Below are 23,445 nucleotides of genomic sequence, written 5' to 3' on the forward strand. Positions count from 1 at the left end.
TAATTGGTTTTTTTGATATAAAATTGATAAAGCCCTAGTCAGTCTAAACAATTAGAAAGAGAGAAGACACAAATTACCAATATTAGACATGAAAGAGGAATTATTACTACTGATCCCATGGACATTAAAGGATAAAAAAGTAATACTGTGAACAACTATATTCCCACAAATATTATAACTTAGAGATGAAAGGGATTAATTCCTTAAAAAGACACAAACTACCAACACTCACACAAGGAGAAATAGATAATCTGCATAGGCCAATATCTATTAAGGAAATTGAATCAATAACTAAAAATATTCCAAAAGGTAATACACAAGCCCATATGTTTTTACTGGAAAATTCTATCATAACTTTAAGAAAGGAATGATACCAATTCTTCACAATCACTTCCAAAAAATAGAAGCAAAGTTAACACTTCATAACTCATTCTATGAGGTATTATCTTAATAGCAAATTAAATACAGACAATATGAATATTGGATAAGGAATATTACAGATCAATATCTCTCATGAACATAAAATTTTTTCATCTTCAAGAAATTATTAAATCCAATGAAACAATGTATAAAAAGAATTATAGTAGGATTTAATGCAAGTATTCAAGGCTGGGTCAATATTCAAACATTAATGTAATGCACCACATCAACATGCTAAAGAACCAAAATCATATGTCTATACAATACAGGTAGAAGAAGCATTTGATAAGATTCAACAGCCATGCATAGTAAACACTTCCAGTAAACTAGTAAAAGAAAGCAAATCTGTCACTTGATAAAGAACATATACAAAAAGCCTACAGATAACATCATACTTAATAATGAGGTATTGGATGGTCTCCTCCTAAGACTGGGAATAAGGCAAGACTGTCCTGTTGTACCACTTCTAATCAATATCATACTGGAAGTCCTAATAATGCAATAAGACAGGAAAGGGAAATAAAGTTATACAGATTGGGAAGAAATATAAAATTATCTATGTTTGCAGATGACATGATTGTATGTGTAGGAAAAAGAAACATCCTGGACCTAATAAACTAGTATATCAAAGTCATAAGATATAAGGTTCATATGACAAAGTCATTTTCCCCTATATACTAGCAATGAACAATTAGAATTTGAAATTTGAAAAAACATACTTTTTATAACAGCACACAAAAATGAACTGTTTAGGTATTAATCTAACAAAATGTCTACAGAAATTACATGTGAAAAACTATAAAACTTTGATGAAAGAACTTAAAGAAAATCTAAAAAAATGGAAGTGTACTCTGTTTTTATCAGTTGGAAGACTCAGTATTATTAAGATGTCAATTCTTTCCAACTTGATGTACAGATTTAACACAATTCCAACCAACAGCCTATCAAGCTATTTTGGAGATATTTACAAAGTCATTCTAAAGTTTACATGGAAAAGAGGAAGACACAGAATAATCAACACAATATCGAAGAACAAAATTGGAGGATTGACAGTACCATATGTTAAGACTCACTATAAAGTTACAGTATTCAAGACGGCATTGTATCAGCAAAAGATAGACATATAAATCAATGGAAGAGAATTAACAGTCCACACAAATAGTCAATTGATCTTGGAGACATAAGTAAGGCAATTAAATGGAGGGGTGGTTTTTCAATAAATGATGCTGGAACAATTGAACAATAATGTGCAGAAGAATTAAACTAGACTTCTGCTTCACATTAACTGAAAGTAGATCACAGACCTAAATGTAAACTGCAAAACTAACCTTTCTAGAGAAAACACAGGAAAAAAATTAGGTCATCTTGGATTTTTCATGGAGTTTTAAATATGACACTAAAATCATCCACAGAAGAAAAAATTGGTAAATTGGAATTTATTAAAATTAAAATTTATACACTGTAAAATCACTGTTAAGAAAATTAAAAGGCAAGTTACAGAGTGGAGAAAAATTCTCACAGAACACATATTTGATACAGGATTTTTATACAAAATATATAAAAAGTACTTAAAATCAACGATTTAAAAAAGCACCAAAAATCCAATTAAAATACGTGCAAAATACACAAACAAACATCTCACTAAAGAAGAGACACAAATGTGATATAAGCACAACCATGGCGATTTTGTAGAAGAAAAAGCAATGCTGGAGGAATTAACCTAAACTTGCTCTCGTTCCCCTTATGCTTCAAAAGCTTTACCTTGGTATGGCTATTAGATTCCTAACTACCTTAGTGTCTGTTTCTTAAAGGAATATGCACAATGTAGAAAATACATAAAAGCATACACGCTACTAAACCTCAATTTACCATTCTAGATATTTCTGGAGTAGGTACAGAAAAGGTAATAGGATCAGGAAGTCATTTACAGGTAACCTATTTGTATTAGATTTTTAAATTTAACTTAACAGAGAAAAACTAAAGTTATACTGGCCTCAATTTTCTATAGAAGATAGATTTCAATTTCTAAAATACATATGAATTGTAAGTGCTTCATGTTCACAGGTAGGTTTAATATATTAACTGTATTTAAATTTGGAGGTTATTTGTGTCTTATGTGTTTGATTTAGTTGTGGTCAATTTAGTATAGTCAGAATGTAAAAATATTTGTTATATTATTAAAAAAGACTACATATTCAACTTTAATTTTTCAAAGATTCAGAGGGATTTTGATGTATTTCTTATTAGAAATTACTTAAGAGGTAAATAGTTTAGCCCAGCTTGGGCACAAACAATTTACTAGGTAAACAGAGTTTTGAAATCCCTGTGGATATATGACTTGGTACACTGTTTTCTCAATCAGAGTGTCAAATGGTTCTGATGCTGTCCTTTGGTGACTTTAAGTGTTATCTGATTTACATGGTGCAGTGATACTGAGAATACATTTTTAGAAAACATGTATTATCTCTCTTCACCCATGTATTCTACTAGTCTAGTATATACTAAAATAAGCAACATTATCAATTCTGAATGTTTGACAGGAATTATAAACATAGTTATGCATGACCTCAGTAGAAATGAATACTTGATGCTCATGATTCCCTAAATAACTTATATAAATGCACTCTTAAACTCAGGGGAAAATGCAAGGCTTCAATAGATTACTGTAAAAATAGGCTTATATTCATGGGCTTTAATTTTACTCTCTAAACTAAATCATCCATTCCCAATTTAATTCATTATCCATTCTTTAGTAGGTAACATAAATGTAATGAACAGAACAAAGTGTGTCCATGTTAAAATAATCCTACCTTATTGTTTTAAATAATTAGCAATTCTTGACAATACGAACTGGGCACAAATTTTGGTTGGGGGATCCATTTAGATGATTTTTATTAGAAGAAAATGATACATCATTTGACATTGTACAGATAGCATCTACGGATTGTTGCTAGTTGAAGATTTGCCTTTCAATGCTATGGCAACAGTATCTCAGTAGGGTACTACAGGAGAGTCATGTGACTAATCACAGTGGACTTCATGTCCTTGGGGTTGCAGTACCAAAACTGACTTTTTTTTTTTTTTTAAATACCAAAGGGTTTGAATTGTCACAAGTATCTGAGAGGCTTTCATCTCACTCCAGGCTATACTATTATACTATATAGCTTTATCTAAAAAAGGAAAATGTAATTGTCATTTAAAAATCAGGTTTAACAATATGGAGAATAGAAATTAACGGGTGTTTGAATACAGATATAGATAGCAGTATCAAGCTCCTTCTTAACCTCTTTTTTACTTACTCAAAGGAAACAATATTTCTATGTAAGAAAATGTTTACATTAACAAATGTCTCAAAGATTAACCTGGGAAAGTGTTAATCGTGTGGATAAAAGAGAAAAAAGAGAAATCCATTTCACTGTTTGCTTTCTATGACACAAGGGAAAATACTGACACGAATGAAATCCATTTTGGAAATATAACCACTCTAATAAAAGAGCATTTAGATTACTGATAGGTTCTACTTTCTTTCTAACATTTTATCACTTAAAAAACAACAGAAATTTACATGAGATGGATGGGAAGTTAAGTTAAACAGCATTGGTTCGAAACTAAAAAAAAAAAAAAGCAGAGACTAAAATATACTATTTGATTAAATACTGGCTGGCTCTTGTTACTTAGGAGTCTGCCAAAAAGTCTGAATCTTATCCAAACCAGTCCATTACACTTTTCATTCATTTTAAAGCCCTCAAAGCAAGGGAGACATAAAATACACATGCATTGTATAAAAACTGAAAAGAAGCAATTAATTTGGAACAAATGTCCAACTCCTGTGATAAAATCAAAGCATTAAATAGAACCTAGATACAGCTTTTATGTGTTATATTTTGTGTGTCCCCCCAAGGCGTAAAATTGTTTTTAAGTCTTTGGCTGAGTATTTAAAGTTTTCTGACTCAAGAAAAATCTCCCTTTCAAACTCTGAATATTAAATTTACTCATGGTATATTCACTTAATATATATCAAATTAACATCAAGAAGATCTATAATGTAAGCTCTGAAACAGTAGTTTTGACTTTCTCAATGGAATTTGAAAAAAAAATACATTTCAGCGTCCAAAGAAAAGGAAAGGAATTACGTAAGCTTATTTTAAGTTGATTTTTACAGAGAGAGACTAAGATTTGGATGAGGTTAATAAGTATTAAATTCTACCAGTCACTAGGCGGGTGCTTCATACATTTTATAGTAAATCATAAGGCTATGTTCTAGACTAGATGTAATATTTTCGTTTTCTCTCAATCATACTCTAATTATGCATATTTGCTTGTGTTTTGTAATATTTTCCATTAGTGTAAAATTGACTTATTTAAGTGCTTTCTACATTCCAAAATTATGTGTCTTAATCACTCTATAGAGCAGATTTAGGTGGCATCATAATGAAACAAAGTTACAATATGAAGGTAAAGGTAATGTGCTACTAATTTAAAGTCATTTTTATTTAAAAATAATTATTTACTTTATGAAAATGACAAAATAAAAAGAAGATAGAAGAAAATTTAAAATACCCATATCCACACCTAGAGAAAACCATTTCAAATATACTGATACAAATCTTTCCAGAGGCAAATGTGCTCTTGATTTCTATCTACTTATATAATTTCAGTATATACCAATGGAGGCATTTCAAATGGTAGAACTAAAGCTGCAATTCTTATTTGGGGTCTTTGATTTTTTTCATATTAAGATAACTTGGGTAAAATAGGTACAGTTTCAAATGATATTACCAACTCTTAGCACAGTGAAGATGCTTAATAAATTGTTGAATATATAGATGGAACTATCATATATCACTCACATTGACTGTGAGATAGAGGGGAGAAAAAAGGGACACACAGGAGATTGCCTTTCACTAAGGTGGTTAGGGTACTTCGCATAGGTCTAACCTGAATGTGAAAGAAGCCCACAACAAAAATATTAATCAAGTAACAGCTAACTCATTTAGCACTTACTATGTGCTCTCTGAACATGATCAATCCTGTGCATGAGATGATTATAATTACCTTAAATTTATAGTTGAGGAATGAGAAGTACAGAAAGAATAAAAATATCCAGAGACAAAAGAAATTAAGTAACAGAGCTAGGAGTTGGTCACACAAGAGTTTATATATATATTTTTTAAAGATTTGTGTATTCATTTTACAGAAAGAGAGAGAGAGAGAGAGCACGAGCAGGAGGGGCAGAAGAAGAGGGTGAGATTCCCAAGCAGGCTCCTCACGGAGCCCGGAGCCCAAAGTGGGGCTCCATCTCACGACCCTGAGATGACAACCTGAGCTGAAACCAAGAGTTGAACCTCGACCGACTGCACCACCCAGGTGCCCTGAGTTTATATTCATAACAAATTCTGTATTATTGACTCCCAATTATAGCTGAGGATTCTAGGTGTTAATGGTAGATTGATTCAGTCCCATCTTCCAGACTCAGATAAATTTTCTGGACAGTCTGGAGTTATCTACATTTAGTAATTAGTATGAAGTAATATTTTTACAACTATTACTCTTACTTAAAAAGCCATGCCTCTGTGCAACGTGGGGAATACATCTAGTGGCATGGTCACATTTATCAACAGATTCCAGCTGCCAGCCAAAGTTTTTGGAACTATAGGATAATAAGACAAAATGAAATGAATAGTAAAGATTCAATTTGCTATATTAACATTAATTATATTTTCTTTTTCCAGGAGCAAGGAAAATAGGAATGGTACAGTTGGTGGGTCCAGTTAAAAAGGAAATAAAATATATTGGACTTTCTTAAACATATACTAAAAATTTGATTATGGTTTTGTCATTTTTTTTTCCTTATTTTACTGCAGAACTTCCAAATATGCTAAACACAAAAAAATACTACATATAAAAAATAAGCCATAGGAAGGAAATAATGAGTGCAAGTCACCACACCGGTGTTTTGTGGGTGCCAGAGAATGGGGTCAAATTAATTTGGCAAATGCTAGAGAAACTTTGTAAGTTTTGAATTCCAATACAATAAGTCTCGACTTACAGGGTAACTTTAAAAATATGTCATTAGCAAAATACCATAACAGCCTAAATTATGATCTTTGTTAAGGTGCCCCTAGCTAGCACTGGTAGTTTTGTATACTTCCTAGATGTAAAAGCTTGCTCTATCAGGTGATTTTAGTGGACACAAATCTGTGAGAAATTCTACTCTGAGAAACACTGTTATGAAAGATTCAGGTGTCTCACATTCATTAGTTCCTCTTCCCCATTATCCCACAAAATGTACCAATGTCATAATATAAGGGTTCTTTTGTTCCAGCTTATTGAGATATAATTAACATATAATATTGTGTAAGTTAAAGGTGTACGATGTTTTCATTTGATACACTTATATATTGCAAAATGATTACCACCATTGGATTAGCTAACACCTCCATCATGTCACATAATACCATTACTTTCTTCTGGTAAGAACATTTCAGTACTCTTCAGAAACTTTCAAGTATATAATACTATAATATAGTATTATTAGCTATAATTATCACTCTGATCATTAAATACCTAGAACTTATTTGTCTTGTAATTGGATGTTTGTACTCTCCAACCAATATATCCCCATTTCCTCCAATCCCATGCCCTTGGTAACTATCGTTCTACTCTGTTTCTGGGTTTGGCGTTTTTAGATTTCATATATAAGTGATATTGTATAGTATTTGTATTTTTCTGTCTGTCTTATTAGCACAATGCCCTCATGATCATTAATGTTTAAAATGGCAGGACTTCGGGGCGCCTGGGTAGCGCAGTCGTTAGGCGTCTGCCTTCGGCTCAGGGCGTGATCCCGGCGTTATGGGATCGAGCCCCACATCAGGCTCCTCTGCTGGAAGCCTGCTTCTTCCTCTCCCACTCCCCCAGCTTGTGTTCCCTCTGTTGCTGGCTATCTCTGTCAAATAAATAAATAAAATCTTTAAAAAAAAAATGGCAGGACTTCCTTCCTTCTCATTGCTTAGTAATATTTGTGTGTGTGTGTGTGTGTGTGTGTGTATCTCACATCTTCTTTATCCATTCATCCACTGATGGACTCTTAGATTGTTTCCATATCTTGCCTATTTGTGAATAATGCCTCAATGAATATGAGAGTGCAGGTATCTCTTCCAATTAATTATTTAATTTCCTTTGGGTATATACCCAGATGTGGAATTGCTGGATCACACAGTAGTACTATTTTTTAAGGAATCTCCATACTGTTTTCCATAGTGGCAGCACCAATTTATATTCCCACCAACAATACACAAAGGTTCTCCTTTCCTCCACATCCTCACCAACACTTATTTATCTCTCATCTTTTTGATAAATGCCATTCTAAAATCTTTCATTGTGGTTTTGATTTGCATTTCTCTGATAATTAATGATGTTGAGCACCTTTTCATGTACCTGTTGGCTATCTGTATATCTTCTTTGGAAAATGTCTATTCAGTTCCTCTGCCTATTTTTTTAATCAATTTTTTGGTATTGAGTTATATGAGTTCTTTATATATTTAGATGTTAACCCCTTAGTTAGATGATTTGCAAATATTTTCTCCCATTCCATTGGCTGCCTTTTCATTTTGTTGATTGCTTCTTTTGCTGTGAAGAAGCTTTTTAATTTGATGTAGTCCCACTTACTGGTTTTTTATTTATTGCTTGTGCTTTTGGTGTCATATCCAAAAATTTGTTGCCAAGATAAAGATCTTCTTTGAAGAGTCTTATGGTTTCAGGTCTTATGTTTAAGTCTTTAATTCATTTCAAATTAATTTTTGTCAGTGGTGTAAGACAGGGTGGGGTTGCAGTTTCATTCTTTACATGGTTATCTAACTTTCCCAAGACCATTTACTGAAGCAAGTATCCTCTCCCCATTGTTAAATCTTGGTTCTCTTATGAAATATTAGTTGACCATATATACAAGTATTTACTTCTGGGCTCTTGATTCTGTTCCACTGGTCTATGCATCTATTTTATACCAATACCATGCTAAGTTTTGATTACTATAGATTTGTAGTATAGTGCAAAATCAGGAAATGTGATGCCTTCAGCTTTGTTTTCGTTTTTGTTTTCCTTAGGAATGCTTTTGGCTCTTCAGCATCTTTTGTGATTCTATACAAATTTTAGGATTATTTTCTCTATTTTGTGAAAAATCCCATGGGAGTTTTGATAGAGATTATATTAAATATATAGATGGCCTTGAGTAGTATGAACATTTTAACAGTATTAATTCTTCTGATTCATTTGTTTATGTCTTCTTCCATTTCTTTCATCAATATCTTACAGTATTCAGCATACAGATCCTTCCTCTCCTTGGATAAATTTATTCCTCAATATTTTATTCTTTTTGAGGTTATTGTAAATGGGATTGCTTTCTTAATTTCTCTTTCTTATTGCTCATTATTAGTGTATAGAAATGTAGCTGATTTTTACTTTTATTTTTTTATTTTTTAAAGATTTTATTTATTTATTTGACAGAGATAGAGACAGCCAGCGAGAGAGGGAACACAAGCAGGGGGAGTGGGAGAGGAAGAAGCAGGCTCATAGCGGCGGAGCCTGATGTGGGGCTCGATCCCATAACGCCGGGATCACGCCCTGAGTCGAAGGCAGACGCTTAACTGTAGCTGATTTTTATATATTGATCTTGTATCCTACAACTTTATAAAATTATTTCTAACAGAGTTTTGGAGGAGTCCTCAGGACTTTCTATATTTAAAATCATATCCATATCCAAACAAAGACAATTTTGTCCTTTTTTTCTGATTTGGGTGTCTTTTAAATTCTTTTTCTTTCTTAATTGCTCTGGCTAGGACTTCCACTATTGTGTTTATCTTTATGTGTATCTTTCAGAACTGAAAGACTATCCTTAAGCAAATGCAAAATAAACATGAGAACACTGAGTCTACAAACACTGTTCTCAAGCTAGAATCTAGTATCTCTGAAGCATATAGGAAGATTGTATAAAAGGCTGAATAAGAAATCCAGAACAGAAACCTTTCTCTTGATCTCACTGGAGATGGATTATCTCTTCTTTAAGATGAAAAAAAGTGACCAGCCCACTGTTTACATTCTGTAGCTCTTAAAGTATAATTATATTAAGTTAATTGTACAGTGCTACAGGATGGGCTTTAATTATTCCCACCAAAAGTCTTTGCTATTTTCAGTAGGTCCTGTCTAAAAACAAACAAACAAACAAACAAACAAACAATATGGCTGATCTTGCTACAACTAGGAACCAGACAAGGTGCTTCATCTCTGTCTCTGACATTCATGATTCTAGTGATTAGAGGGAAAAAAATATGTGGAAGCAGTTCCATTTCATAAAAGTTTGTGTTTGTCTGGATCTCAATGACCTATAATTTTATATTTATTATATAAATATTATGCATACGTACATTATATAAAACACAACAAACACGTGGATATTTTGGCACTCTATCATCCATCTAGCTGATGGAGAGACAGACAGAGAGAAACTTAATCTGTTGACAGCTTCTAATCCACAGCTATATCCAAGCAATTCAGCAGTCAGAATTCTAGAATCACATAAGCAATCATCTTTGATGTCTGCCAGATTCCTAAATGGAATCAATTTAAGTGCTGCAAATGGGACATTACAGGAAACGAAGGAGCGACTGTTGCACAAAAACCCCGGGAGACTGGCTGCTGTGGAGTTTGACACAGTTCTAATTTGGTTTCCTTTCAAAGGAGGCATTCCAATCTTTTCTTCAAATAATTAAGCAAAGCAATTATGCAGTCTCTAGAAAAGCATTAATGTGCCCATGGAGGACACTATAAAATATTTTCTCATCATTCCATAATTTATTGATTTTAGAAAATAGTTAATTCCTCTTTAAATGACCCACATTCCTCAATACATGAAAACAGCTTGGTTAACCACTTCTTAAGTACAAATTTCTAGAAGAAGCTTGCCCTGCCTAGTCATGTGTCAGTGAGTTCACCACTTATTTACTTCAAGGCGTTCTTATAAACACTGATTTAAACTCTAGTATTTATTTCAGTAAACTCACATTTTACAATGCTTTTGAGATTATTTATAACAAGACTGCTCAATTGCTGATTAATGCAATAATCCCCAGAAATACTCCACTTTGAGAGTATGAAAGATTCATCCTCATCTGATATGACTGTAAAGTGACAGTGATAAATAAATTGGAAAAGGGAAACATTTTTTAAGTGATCAGTAGTTACAGAGAGTTTGCGAACTTGATATCATGAAAATTGAATACAAATAAAAAGAGAAAGGGACTAAGGAAAAACAATAACAAAAACAACAACATTCACAGACAAAATAAAATGGGGCATTAACACTTCAAATCATGAGCAAAAAGTCAGGGTACAGAAAGCTTAAGATTTTTCACAGTAGGAAGGTTGCCGGTCAGTGTCAAGAGTGGAGCAGGATATTTTTCTCTTTTTGTCTACCATAACAACTTACCACACTTATTCCATCCTTGGTAGCTTTTTCTTCAGTCCTTTTTGCAGAAAATAACTTTTTTTTCTAAGTATTATTTTTAAAAGTATGTAAAAATTTGGCAAAGGAGAAAAGAATCACCATAACTCAATTTTTCAGATGAAAGTCCTGAATATATTTTAGTAGATATATTTCCAGTAGTATTTTGCTCATTTTATATCTCTCCTTACTGTTTTAATATACAAGTCATATACAATAATCATAGAAAACTAAAAGATATCAATAATGAAAGCAAAAGTTAATAAAACATTCTGGAAAACCAAAATCAAGATATCACATACTAGTGTATATTTTTCTATAACAAAATGACCTCAGACTAATATTGGACACCCATATAATTTGAATATCGACGAACAGTACGAAAAAGATGAATCAAGTTTTGTATTGCCCCACTGAGATTGCACTGTTAGTACCCACTTATGGAAACCATATTGCTGCCGCCCTCTTGCGTGAGCGTGGCTGAGGACAAAAACTCAGGCTGCAGCCCTGCACAAGAATAGGATTTACCTTTCAATGGAATAGACCATTGTCAATCATGGAGTAATGTCTTCCCTCCCCCAAAGGGGGAAAAAGAGCACTTGGGAGATAGGATTTAGATAAGGGTAAGTAATATCTTTTCTCTTTTATGAAATTAATAAACATGCTGCTTTAAAACTCTCTAACATAAATAAGGATTATAAAAAGCATTATGCATTTGAATTTGTACTTTTAAATTACTTAAAAACACCCTATACAAAATCAATACTTATGAAATATTTCTTTAAAATAGCTTATCTTACATTTTCTCCCATTTTCTCTCTGAACTGCTCAAAGCGTTACTTATATTATGATCAGTACTTTGTAAGAAATATGCAGTTTAGTAACCATAATTCCTAAGGATGGAGAAGAAAATACAAATATATATATAGTTATTAATTGTAATAGTATGCAAATGTATGTATTTAAATTTTATGTATGTTTATGTAAATTTAAATGTATGTATTTAAAATTTCATTAAACTACATTCTTTTCTGTAAAATAACTGTTCAAAATTGAGTCAAAATATAATAGCTAGACAGTATACCTAAAATGTTTTAATGATACTAAAGATATATTTACCAAATAAAAAGGACAAGATGCACTTTTATAGGTTAATTCTTTCAAAATCTCAGGAAAATGATCATTTCCATATTATAAAAGATTTCAGAGCACTAAAAAATGGTACACTTGACAATTGATTTTATGAAACTAGCAAAATGAATCTAACTGTTTGATAAGAAGTTAGCTTAAGTTTACCAAAAAATACCAACAGAGGCATAAATACAAATACATACAAACAATAAAGATTAAAGTCCAACTGCATAACAAAAAATTAATCTATACAATCAAGTAAAATATACCGTTATACTTTGTTGGTTTAATATTAGACATTGTTTTTGTGTACTATATGTCACATTAGTATGGGAAAACCAGCATCTCAATAAATGTAGAAAATGTTTTTTAAATGTAATTTGACATCATTCTTAATATCAAAGCCAACTAATAATCTAAAAATTAAAAAAATTAAAATAATAATAATAAAACATTTTAGGAATGCAGCAGAGAATTATTCACCATTTCTAAAACAGCTCCTGGCATATTATGGGGCCCTAAAACAGCTGAATGTTATAAAAGACAAGATGTAACAGATAATTAAGGAGAGAGTTTTATTCAGATGACTGCATTGGAGAGCCATTATTAATCAGAAATGTCTCAAAGAAAAGAAAAGGTCTTGTCATTAGGTAGACATAGGTGGACAAATGAGTCATGTGTGAGTTTTATGGAAGTCATGACAAAGTTTAGAGATGGGTCTTACCTGACACATTCAGGAAACATGGAAATGGGTCTTACCTTAGACTATGCAAAAGCAGGATGGTCCTTGGTCATTACCTGTTTCCTGCAACACAAAAGGGTGGGATGATGATTTCACCAATGTTTTTTTAGGGCAAAAGGCTCAGATAAGGTTTAACATTGTCAATGCCTTATCAGGAACAACAAATGACTATGTAATTGAAGTTATCCACCATGACTTGGTATTCCCACATCCACTGAAACATGTAGTCAGGTAGGCACAGCAGCCATTGTATGGTGCAAATGGTATATTTTGAATTGGGCCCAAGGAGCTCCAAAAAGCATGAGAAAATTATATACACAGGTGTCTCAAACTCTCATGTTACCTACTTCTATTGTACCTATGCTTTTTCCTCAAGGCAAACTACAGCCTTGCGGAGAAATTCACATGATCAACTAACAAAGAAGGAAAAAAGCATCACGACTGGTAAATGTATAGGTGGACTATGTTGTTCTCACTGGTGAAACTATCATTGCAAACCTATTCAGGGGTTGCTTTATGGCAGTCATTAGAGAATAGTCTCATGGGGCAGGGGGCAGACTTGATTATTACATGGAGAAAAGTCACACGAAGAATGGGTATGTATGGATGCCTTAAATGTGGGGAAATAGCTTTTGCTGATTAATCAAGACCCTGGAAGGAACAAGACTTGAATATTAGAAACAAGCAGCTCAGGATAAAAGATGTATCACAGATCAATTAATCTATGAGAAGAGTTACATCACACATAGCTACAGCTACTAGTGAGTATGTGCCACAGAAGTTCTAAAAAAAAAAAAAAATCCAGATAGAATAACCCATCATACAGACTTCAGCTTATTTCTCTTCAGTCACCTAGTGCTGGTACAAAGGAGAGAGCACCATGGAAACAGAGGTAGAGAATAAATGTAAACCTAATACCATTAACTCTCTTTTACTTCAAATCCCCAATTAGCTAATGATACTGTAGAATGCCCTGCTTGCCACCCAAAAGACTGATTCTGTGTAGTTGATATGGCAGAATTCCTTAAAGACACAGCTAATTTTTTCTGGTGGAAGATGAATGATATTGGGCCATTTCCTAGAGAACAGTGATTTGTTCCTATTTGAACTGAATCTTACCATGGATATGGGTTTGTCTTCTTTGTCCACAATGCCACTAATAGTAACAAACTGAGGGCTTACAGAATAGCTAATCTATTAACATGGTATTCAATACAATATTGCTGCAGAGCATTGCACATATTTTAAAGTGTATTAGAGGCGATGATAATTGTATAGCATGGGATATGCTAATCTTATATAATCTGTTATTTAGAAGTAGTTGACTAAATTGCACATTGGAATGGTCTGAAAGGCTCAAATAGTGCATCAGATTAAGGACAACACTCTCCAGATGTGAGCACTGTCTTCCAGGGTATAGTGTATGCATTGGACTAACAGTTGATAAATGGTACTTTGCTTCTATAGATCGAATCCATGAATCTGGGAACCAAGAGGTGGAAGTAGGATTGCCTCTTTCAATTTCACTTGCAGTGAACCAATTATAGAATTTATCTTTTCATTCCCATGACCTTAGGCTCTGGTTGGTTAGAAGTGCTGGTTTTTAGCAGGAACAATTCAGCTAGGAGACACAGCGAGGGTTCCACTGAAGTTGAAGTTACAACTACCCCCTAGTCTCTCTGGCCTCTTCATGCTGACACTAACTGTACTATCAGAAGGAGAGGGTAATTGCTTCTAGTCATCCACCTGAGTTAGTGCTACTCTTATGCAATGGGAGCAGGGAGGGCTGTGCCTGGAATACAGAGCATTCATGGGGAATTCTTTGGTGTTTCTGTGCCCAGTGATTGCACTAAGTGAGTAGTTGCAGCAATCATGGCCCCAGAAGCCAGGATGATTAAGAATTCAAATTCTTAAGGATGGTCTAGGTGATAACAGCAGGCTAACAAGCAAGACAGACCAGCTATGGTGCCTGTCTACAGTGAGTGAAATAAACAGCATGTGGTACAGAAAGAAAATGATGAACAACATTTATAATCTTAGGACCAGCTGCAACAACAAGGACTACTGTGTTTCACCTCACCTTTCTCTCCAGCTATCAATGTGATGGCAACGCTGGTATTTTCTCCGCTAGAAAGCACTTTTTTCTAGATTTTCACATGGTTCATCCCCACATTCCATTCAAATATGCTCCAACACTCCCTTCCTAATGGTGCCTTCCTGATTATCTAAAATTATATTTTTCCTGTTCTTCAGTCCTTCCATCTCCTTTTCCTATTGTATATCATGCGTAACAATTTGGGATGAAATTACTTACACATAAATGTATGCATTAGATCCTTATTAATGTATTTTTGTTATCTGTCTCTCTTTTTGAATGTGAAAATCATAGCGGCAGACATTTCTATGTTTTTTCACTGTTGTATCCCCATCACTTAGAAGACTGCCTGGTTCATAGCAAGTATTTAATGTTTGCCAAATAAATGAATTAATTTCCTTTCTTTTTTGTTGATAACTCCTGAATCTATGTATCAATCTACACATCCAAATTTATTTCTTGGTCCATACTTTTAGGTTATAGGCCATGGACAAACTAATGTATAATAAGCAGAGTTGGCAGGATGTCTTATGGTTTCATTTTCACAGAGTTGGCAGGGCTTTTTCCTTGTATGCTACAGCATACCTCTCTTAGCTTGGTCATTGCTATTTCACATTCCTTACAGGGAATAATGATAAGGTTAAAATATAAATAATCTTGGGAGAATTTGATATTTGTACAAATATATTCACACTGTAGTGAAAGGTCTTATATTAGATAAAATAAAAGGTGGGAAGCATAGGGACTCCTGAGTGGCAGAGGCTGCAATAAAGGGTGAGAAAGAATGCGTAAAAGTGAGGACTGCGTATTGAAAACGAACCCTAACTGAATGTTTTAGGAAGCCCACATAGCTCTCTCAGGCTTACCACTCTTGCCCTAATGCTTCATTATTTCACATTTGTACTACTGAATCTTCCTCTAAAATTATCCTTTTTTTTTACTTATTTTATTTAAATGCAAGTAGTTAATATACAGTGCATCATTAATTTCAGATGTAGAGTTAGTGATTCATCAGTTGCATATAACCCACAGTGCTCATTACATCGTGCCCCCTTTAATGCCCATCACCCAGTTACCCCAACCCTCCCCCTGCCTCCCCTCCAGCAACCCTCAGTCTGACTTTCCAAGTTCAGTCAATTGGACTACCACCTTTCAATCCTCCCTAGCTAGAAACTTTTTTGAATCCTCTCTCTTCTCGGTCCACCATTTACAAGCAGCCATCCAGTTTTGTCAATTCTATTTCAGGATGTTTAACAGTGACATCAAGACTCTGCATATAATAGACTATACCTGCCCTGCCATTTACCACGTAGAACCTGTTTTAAACAAAACTAATTAGTCTTTGCTTGACTCTCATCCATTATTTCTTACTAGTTTTTTCATGCAGCTTCCTCTACCAGAATGTCTATAAAATTAGTATTTATCATTAAATATATATCTCAAATGTCAGCATTTCCCACCTCGATACCATCAAAGAAATGGCATTTCTTTCTTCCTTAAACTTCCTCCCTAAAACTGTTTGTATCATATCTCTTGACTTAGTTGATTTCTAAGTGCCATGTAAGTGCACTTGCATTTTGCCCATTATATAAGCTCCTAATGACTAGGACTTCAGGTCCCCAACAATGTTTAGAGCATCAGTTGATCAGGGATGAATAATGTCATTCCTTGACTTATAGGGATATAATTTAACTGCCGCCTCCTTCCTGAAAGGATCTCTGAATCACACTGACTCCATGTTATCTCTAGTAGACATTTCGCATTTTTCATCTCATCCTCAGATTCACTTACTCTAAGGAAGTTGCTCCACTTAATTAGTTCTAGCTTACTTTCTATTACCAATGAATTATGACCTATAACCTAATCATTTGAACACTCAGACAGTTAAGATTCTGTGACACTTAATAGAGAGAGCATGTACAGACAGAACTTAGTGACCCGAGATGGAAATGGAAAATGAAAACAAGGTTATTCTCTTTACCTCTGAGGTCCTTATTATATCTTCTCTTTTATCTTTTTTTCTCATAATTGCCATCCTTTTTCTAGAACGCGAGCCAACAACCTAACACACATCTATATGTTCTTCCAGCTCCAGGATATGCCATGCATATGCTATAATCTTTATGTTTACTATACATATTCTCCCTAAAGAAAATGTTATTGTCTCAACTCAGGACAAGCACAGTCTTTCCAGGGAATAGAGGGCCTTTGGTCCAACTACCTGCGACTGGGCTAAGGGGTTGTAAAGCTGAGGGTGAAATCCATTCCAAAAACAAGGTTGTGCATAGCAAGGCAACCCAAAACATTGAATACTTCATTTTTTTTCTAGCAAACTAATTGTAACTAGTAAATAATAATTTATGCAGAAGTAGTCAGGTTAAACATATGGCTTTCATTAGCCTCTTTGAAAAGAACTAAATGACCCCATTACGATTTTAATATCCCTATAAAACTGGGACTCCAATCTTAGTATCATTTATTTTAATGCTCATTTGGATACTGTATCAGTGCATTTCCTCTGAGAGACAGACACCAGGATGAAATTAGTCATGCAAGAGATTTATTAGATGAAACACTTGTGAAAAATAAAGAGGAAAGGTGCAGGAGAGTGGGAGAAGCCTTCAGATTCCAATGCAGGTTTAACTTCTGTGAAAGGAAAGAAGAAAGAAGGATCAGATAAGAAGAGTCTCAGGGTATAGTGAGCTCATCAAAAGCCCTGATGATTTTCTTTGACCAATGGGAAGTCCCAGAGCAAAACCTGCCCACTAGGTGAGTCACACATTGGGCAATGGAATGGCCAGAGGGTTATTAGCTAGAGGGAGCCTGAGTAGAAAGTAGCCTCAGCATGGACACTCTTTCCCAAAAGAAGATCTGAACAATGCACTCCTATAACTCACTCCACCCTGACACCCACTCTTCTCTCTAGTATCTTCTTCCCAACAGAATAGAAGCACCACAAAATCAAGCAACCTATATCTTTGTTATTTCCTGCATATGACTAATCCAATGTAGGGGACAGAGTATTGTTAAAAAGTTTTTTAAAGGTACATACTTGTTAAAAGATTATATTTAAGGGAGCATTGGTGTGGAACGGGTCCTCACTATGAAAGCAATTTGCTTATTTTTAAACTTAATAGTCATCAGAACTTTCAGAGTCACTGAGATATTTAAGACTTCTTTTGATTAATATGAGTAATGAAAACATTCAGTATACCATATGTCCTTTTCAACAATCTGATTCTATAGGTTAATTATAGCTCACTATTAAAAACTGTCTTATAGTAGTTTTTCTTTTACTTCTTTGCAAGCAAGCTATGATTGAGATACAGCATTTCATTTTAGATTTACGGATAAGAAAATTGGGCTAGATAAAATGAGGGAAGAAGCTAAAGACTTCAAAATCACAAAACACATGAACAGAAAAATTGAAATCAGGATTCACAGCTGATGAACTTTTTATTTACTTCTCTCACTGTTTTATACTCCCTTTGTCCTTTTTTTTTTAACCAAACTGTCTGTATCTCTGTATAGGAAATATTTAAAGATCAAGAACACTAAGGGATAATGTTCAATGAATATCTGCTGGTCATCTTCAGGGTATTAGATTCACCTGGCTGGAATGAGTTGATAGGTAAGGATTCCTTGGAAAGTAAAGGAGCTCCAGAACTATGCTAATAATTATTATAATTTACTTATTGGTTTCTAAACATTCTGTTAAGCCAGGCATAAATATTATTGCATTCCTAAAATTATCTTATCTTTACTTTATAGAAGAGGAAACTGAGGTAGAGAATAGCAATTACTCAAGGGCACATAGGTAGCAGGTGGCAGAAGTGAGATTAGAACTTGTCTGTATGTTCTACAAATATGTGCTTATTTACCACATCATGCTATCCTCCCTCTTCCTTGGAGACCAATTTTTTATTGAACAAACTTGGATTTCAAAGAAATTCTTACAGAGATAAAATAAACCCAGTTTGACTGCAGAGACAGGAGATCCAGTAAACTAAGATATTAGAGTCATTTCAGCCATAATGCCATCTCTAATGGAGGGAATGCAAGAGAAAGAAAATCTCTATGTATATGTGCCAGGCGCAGTTATATATATTTGTATATATATAATTTTTATATATTTGTGTATTTATTTATAATTCCCACAACAACCTTGCTAACAACTTTTTTTTCTATGCTCACCACTTCTCCCTTATTTGACAAGCATCCACTTCCTTGGGGACCCACTCCTCTCCTCACTTCAGCCATGGCACTCCAGTGGCTGCTGTCAGTTTTGCTATTCCATCTCCCTGGACTTATACATAGACAGTTTCTGCAGACCAGTTTAATCAAAGCTCATCTCTGGGATGTTTCCAATTAGATCCAGGAGACACAGGTCTTTGATTTCTAGTGAAAAGCCATGGAAAGAAAACTGATCTAAGAGAAAGGAGGTAAAGGAAAGTGAAGAGAGAAATCATGGTGGTTCTAGGTATCTTAAGCCTCATTCGTGCCCTTGCCTAATATACTTTTGTCGACTTTCAGTCACTTGTAACCAAAAGACTCCTGACTATTTTGATAAACGTGAACAAGAATTCAGGTCCTCAGTCCAACACCTCACTTACCTGTGAGTGACAGATTGAAATCCAGACCTATTTACTTCTCAATTTAGGCTTTTTTTTTTTAAATTCCTATTCCACAATAGATCATAAATGTGTATGAGTGTTTGACATATAACTGACTTGATAGTTACATTCTTCTTTTTCTTTGGCTAAACTTGTGAGAGGAAATTAAGTGCTAGACATGGTGTCTTTATCCACCATGTTTGCACTGCCTTTACCTCTTGGGGGGTGAATATTACCTTAGTGGTTGTAAAGAGTTAATCTAATTTACCCAAACTTCCTTTGGACAGATAAGACTTTAATTTGTATTTTAATTAAATGAAATAGGCACAATCAGGTGAACTTCTAAATATAGTTGACCTAACTCACATTCCACCTACAGAAATACAGCTTTCACACATTTCCCCCCAAATCTCTTGGCATACCTGCTATTTCTTTTCACACATATCTGAGCAACTATTTTCTTGATCTGCTGCCTGCTTCAGAACATAGCTATAAAAAATTTCCCCAGAGAATGCTATAAATGCAACTTCAAGCATAAGATCATTGGAGTCAGTGCAAGGAATAAAAGTGGAAATACTGGAAGAGGAAGAGACAGCTGCTAATGCACTGGATTTTGTATGAACTCAATCACCTTTTCTCCTAAGTACTAAGGATCCTAAATCAAACCAAAATTGTGAAAAGAAATTTTAAAAAATATTATTGGCTGAGTTTGACTAAAGTGACTTAATTACAGTGGAGAGAAGACACACACTGAAGATTATATAGAGACTAATGATGTCGTTGGAAGCTCTGCTCTCTCTTTTTTCTTCTTTCCGGTTTTACCTACTTTCAAACTGTGAAAGGAAACTCAGACTATTATTCATCTTTAAGTGACCATTAAACAGTATTTCTGATTATCATCGTTCATACAATCATATGAATAATGGAAATTGATAGGTTGATATATGCCCATTTAAGTATTATATGGAATTATCTACTCAGATTGTCACATTTGATACCACAGAGGCCAGTTTCTTAAAGTTAAGAAATTACATGATTCCTTACAATACTGATATTACAGTGATTGTACTTCTTGTACGTATTGAAAAAATACTTAATGTGAAGTGATAATTGAAGTTCAATAATATTTGTAAATAAATTTGTATATTTTTCCAGAAAACATCTGCATATATATAAAACAGTAGAACTCATTTGTTTATGTACATTTTATATAGAGAAAATCCTGGTGGGACAACAAATTGTATGGTCACCCTCCTTATCGCAGTACTAATAATACTTATCATTTATCTTAGTTACCTATAAACTCTATGAAGGCTAAGACCTTGATTATTTTATTTAAAATAAATAAAATAAATTATATTGATTTTTATTGTGGTTTTTTGGGTATTTACAACAGTGTCTATTAGTTGCACATTTTATGTATCAATGTATACTTGTAGAACAGATAAACAGATCTTCCAATGAGAAACACTGAAAACAGAAAATATTTAAGTACTGAAACTCGAAAAGTTATCCAACACTTAAGAGAGTACGTACCCTACCTGTTCTCAGGGAAATCAATTGGTTTGAGTGTTGCAAATATTAGTAGGTAATATTTTGTGCCAGGCTCCATCCTAAGCATTATATAACATGCATTACACCATTTGATGCCATAAGTAAGTGAATGGGATAAGCATTAACATGTCAGAGAGATGATGTGCCTACCCCTAGTCACAAAGCTAGTAAGTTGCCAAACCAGATGTCAGAGTCTGTAGTTTGTAAATATGTGTTCATATTCTACTGTCTCCCTGTATGAGGGAAATTTTAAAGATTCAGGAGTAAGATTTAAAGAGTAATGAAATAAGTCATTCCAGCTTTGATGAAGGTTGAGGGATAACAAAACAAAAGTATATCAATGGATTAGGAATAGGCATAATTCTAGATTAGTGGATACATTTGTGAAGAAGTTGAATTTTTTAATTTGTATCCTCGGCTTGAACAGTTTTTAAAATAATCTGGCTTTTAGAACTATTAAAATCAGGGTTATGGATTAATGATAAGGAAAATATTTGATGGTTATATAAGTACAAGAATTAATGATAGATACACACTCAGGAAAATAATTTGTATTTAATTCTTACTACCCTAGAATCTTAGATTTGGAATGTACATTCACTCAAACACTCTTGACCTCTGCTTGAAATTTCTGGAGACTGGAGGGAAAGAAAGGAGGTTTACCACTTCATAAAGGTCACTTAATCAAATTTTAAACAATGTAAAATTTTTAGAATTTTAACTGAATTATACAGAAATGCACTCTCCTGTATCTACTCCCCTCCCAATTGACCTTAATCCTAATTCCTTCGAAGTAATCCAGGATACATGCACATAGGCACATATACAAATACACAGATATCTTTAACATGAGAAGCCTTCTGAAATTTGAAGATAACCTTTTAAGCCAGCATTTTGCTATACATACTTTCTCACAGATACACACAGTCTTCTCTCATATTCATCCAGTTCTCCTTGTATGCTGCTCATCCTTCTTTTTTTTAAAGATTTTATTTATTTGAGAGAGAGAGCGAGAGGGAGCAAGCAAGCAGACAAGCGGGGGGGTGGGGGTGGGCAGAGGGAGAGGGAGAAGCAGAACCCCTGCTGAGCAGGGAGCCTGATGTGGGGCTCAATCCCAGGACCCTGGGACCATGACCTGAGCCAAAGGCAGATGCTTAACCAACTAAGCCACCCATGTGCCCCTTGATCATCCTTCTTATTACTTAGTTTGTATATATTTTACCTCAATTATTCCTTCTTGGGCCCTACTTTGTCAGGTTCATAATATTGAGCTAACTCCAGATATGATCAAAACAACATAGTTTCGGAATTGTTCAAGATTTACTTGTATGTGCTAAGATCAAATTCATTTATAGAGTTGAAAGAATAACATTTAAATGTTCTAGACTCTCATTACCTTTGCTGAATGTTTAGTGTAAAAACTTTGATATACATGTGTATGTACATAGGTGTATATATTTAAATAATATTTTATAAAATTATATCACTATTTACACATTTTTTATACCTGCAGTAGTCCGCTAGACATCTTTCATATACTTCTACACACATCCACGAAAGCTTGGCATTTTCCGTTATTGATTATTAGGATAGCACATGTGATCTTTTCTTTATATTAATGAGCTATCCTTTGGGAGCTACAGGGGACCTCTTCTAGGACAGAGACCCATACTGAGAGAAGCTTCTGGAAGTGGAATTAAAACTGGCAGAAATTTAAAAGGATAGAAACATTCCAGATGACATTATACTCATACTATGATCTCTGTCATGAGTTTTTGAAAATGAGCTCTGAAATTATTTTACTATTGCTTCATGATTTCTCTATTCAATGATTGGGATGCACACCAAGAAAGCACTATCCACATGGACCATAACTGGGAACCAGAATTGTGGCCTCAAGTTCAGAGTCTAAAGGTTTGCTACAGGTACCACTATTGATAGGGTGGACATTTGTTCTCCCTATTTTGATTATTCTCTAGGTTTACTAAGATATTTATTGAGCACATACACTGGGCAGAGCAGAACTGCCTAAGAGGGATACAATATGAATAAACAGAGTCCTCACTCCCTGAAATAGAGACTAACTAATGAGCAAAATAGTAAAGTAAAAGCCGGTATCAAACTTAAACTACATTTCCCTCCAAGTCAGTGAAGAGTCACAAAGATAGTCAATTCAACAGATAAGACTTGGTTATTAATTAAATCTTTCAAAGTCCAGGGCTCTTGCACATCTCAGCTATCAGGAACTGATATTTATCAATCCTAGAGAATTCAGTATATAAATAAGTTAAAGTCTGAAGTTTTCTCAAGGATTTTCACAAAACTATGTTCAGTAATAATACTGTCTGCTTAAATGTGTTTTTCAACTTCAGGAGGAAAGGAGTAATACCTTTTA

The sequence above is a fragment of the Ursus americanus genome, chromosome 4 (assembly GCF_024610735.1).
Source record: "Ursus americanus isolate L20-20 chromosome 4, mUrsAme1.1.p, whole genome shotgun sequence".
NCBI lineage: Eukaryota > Metazoa > Chordata > Mammalia > Carnivora > Ursidae > Ursus > Ursus americanus.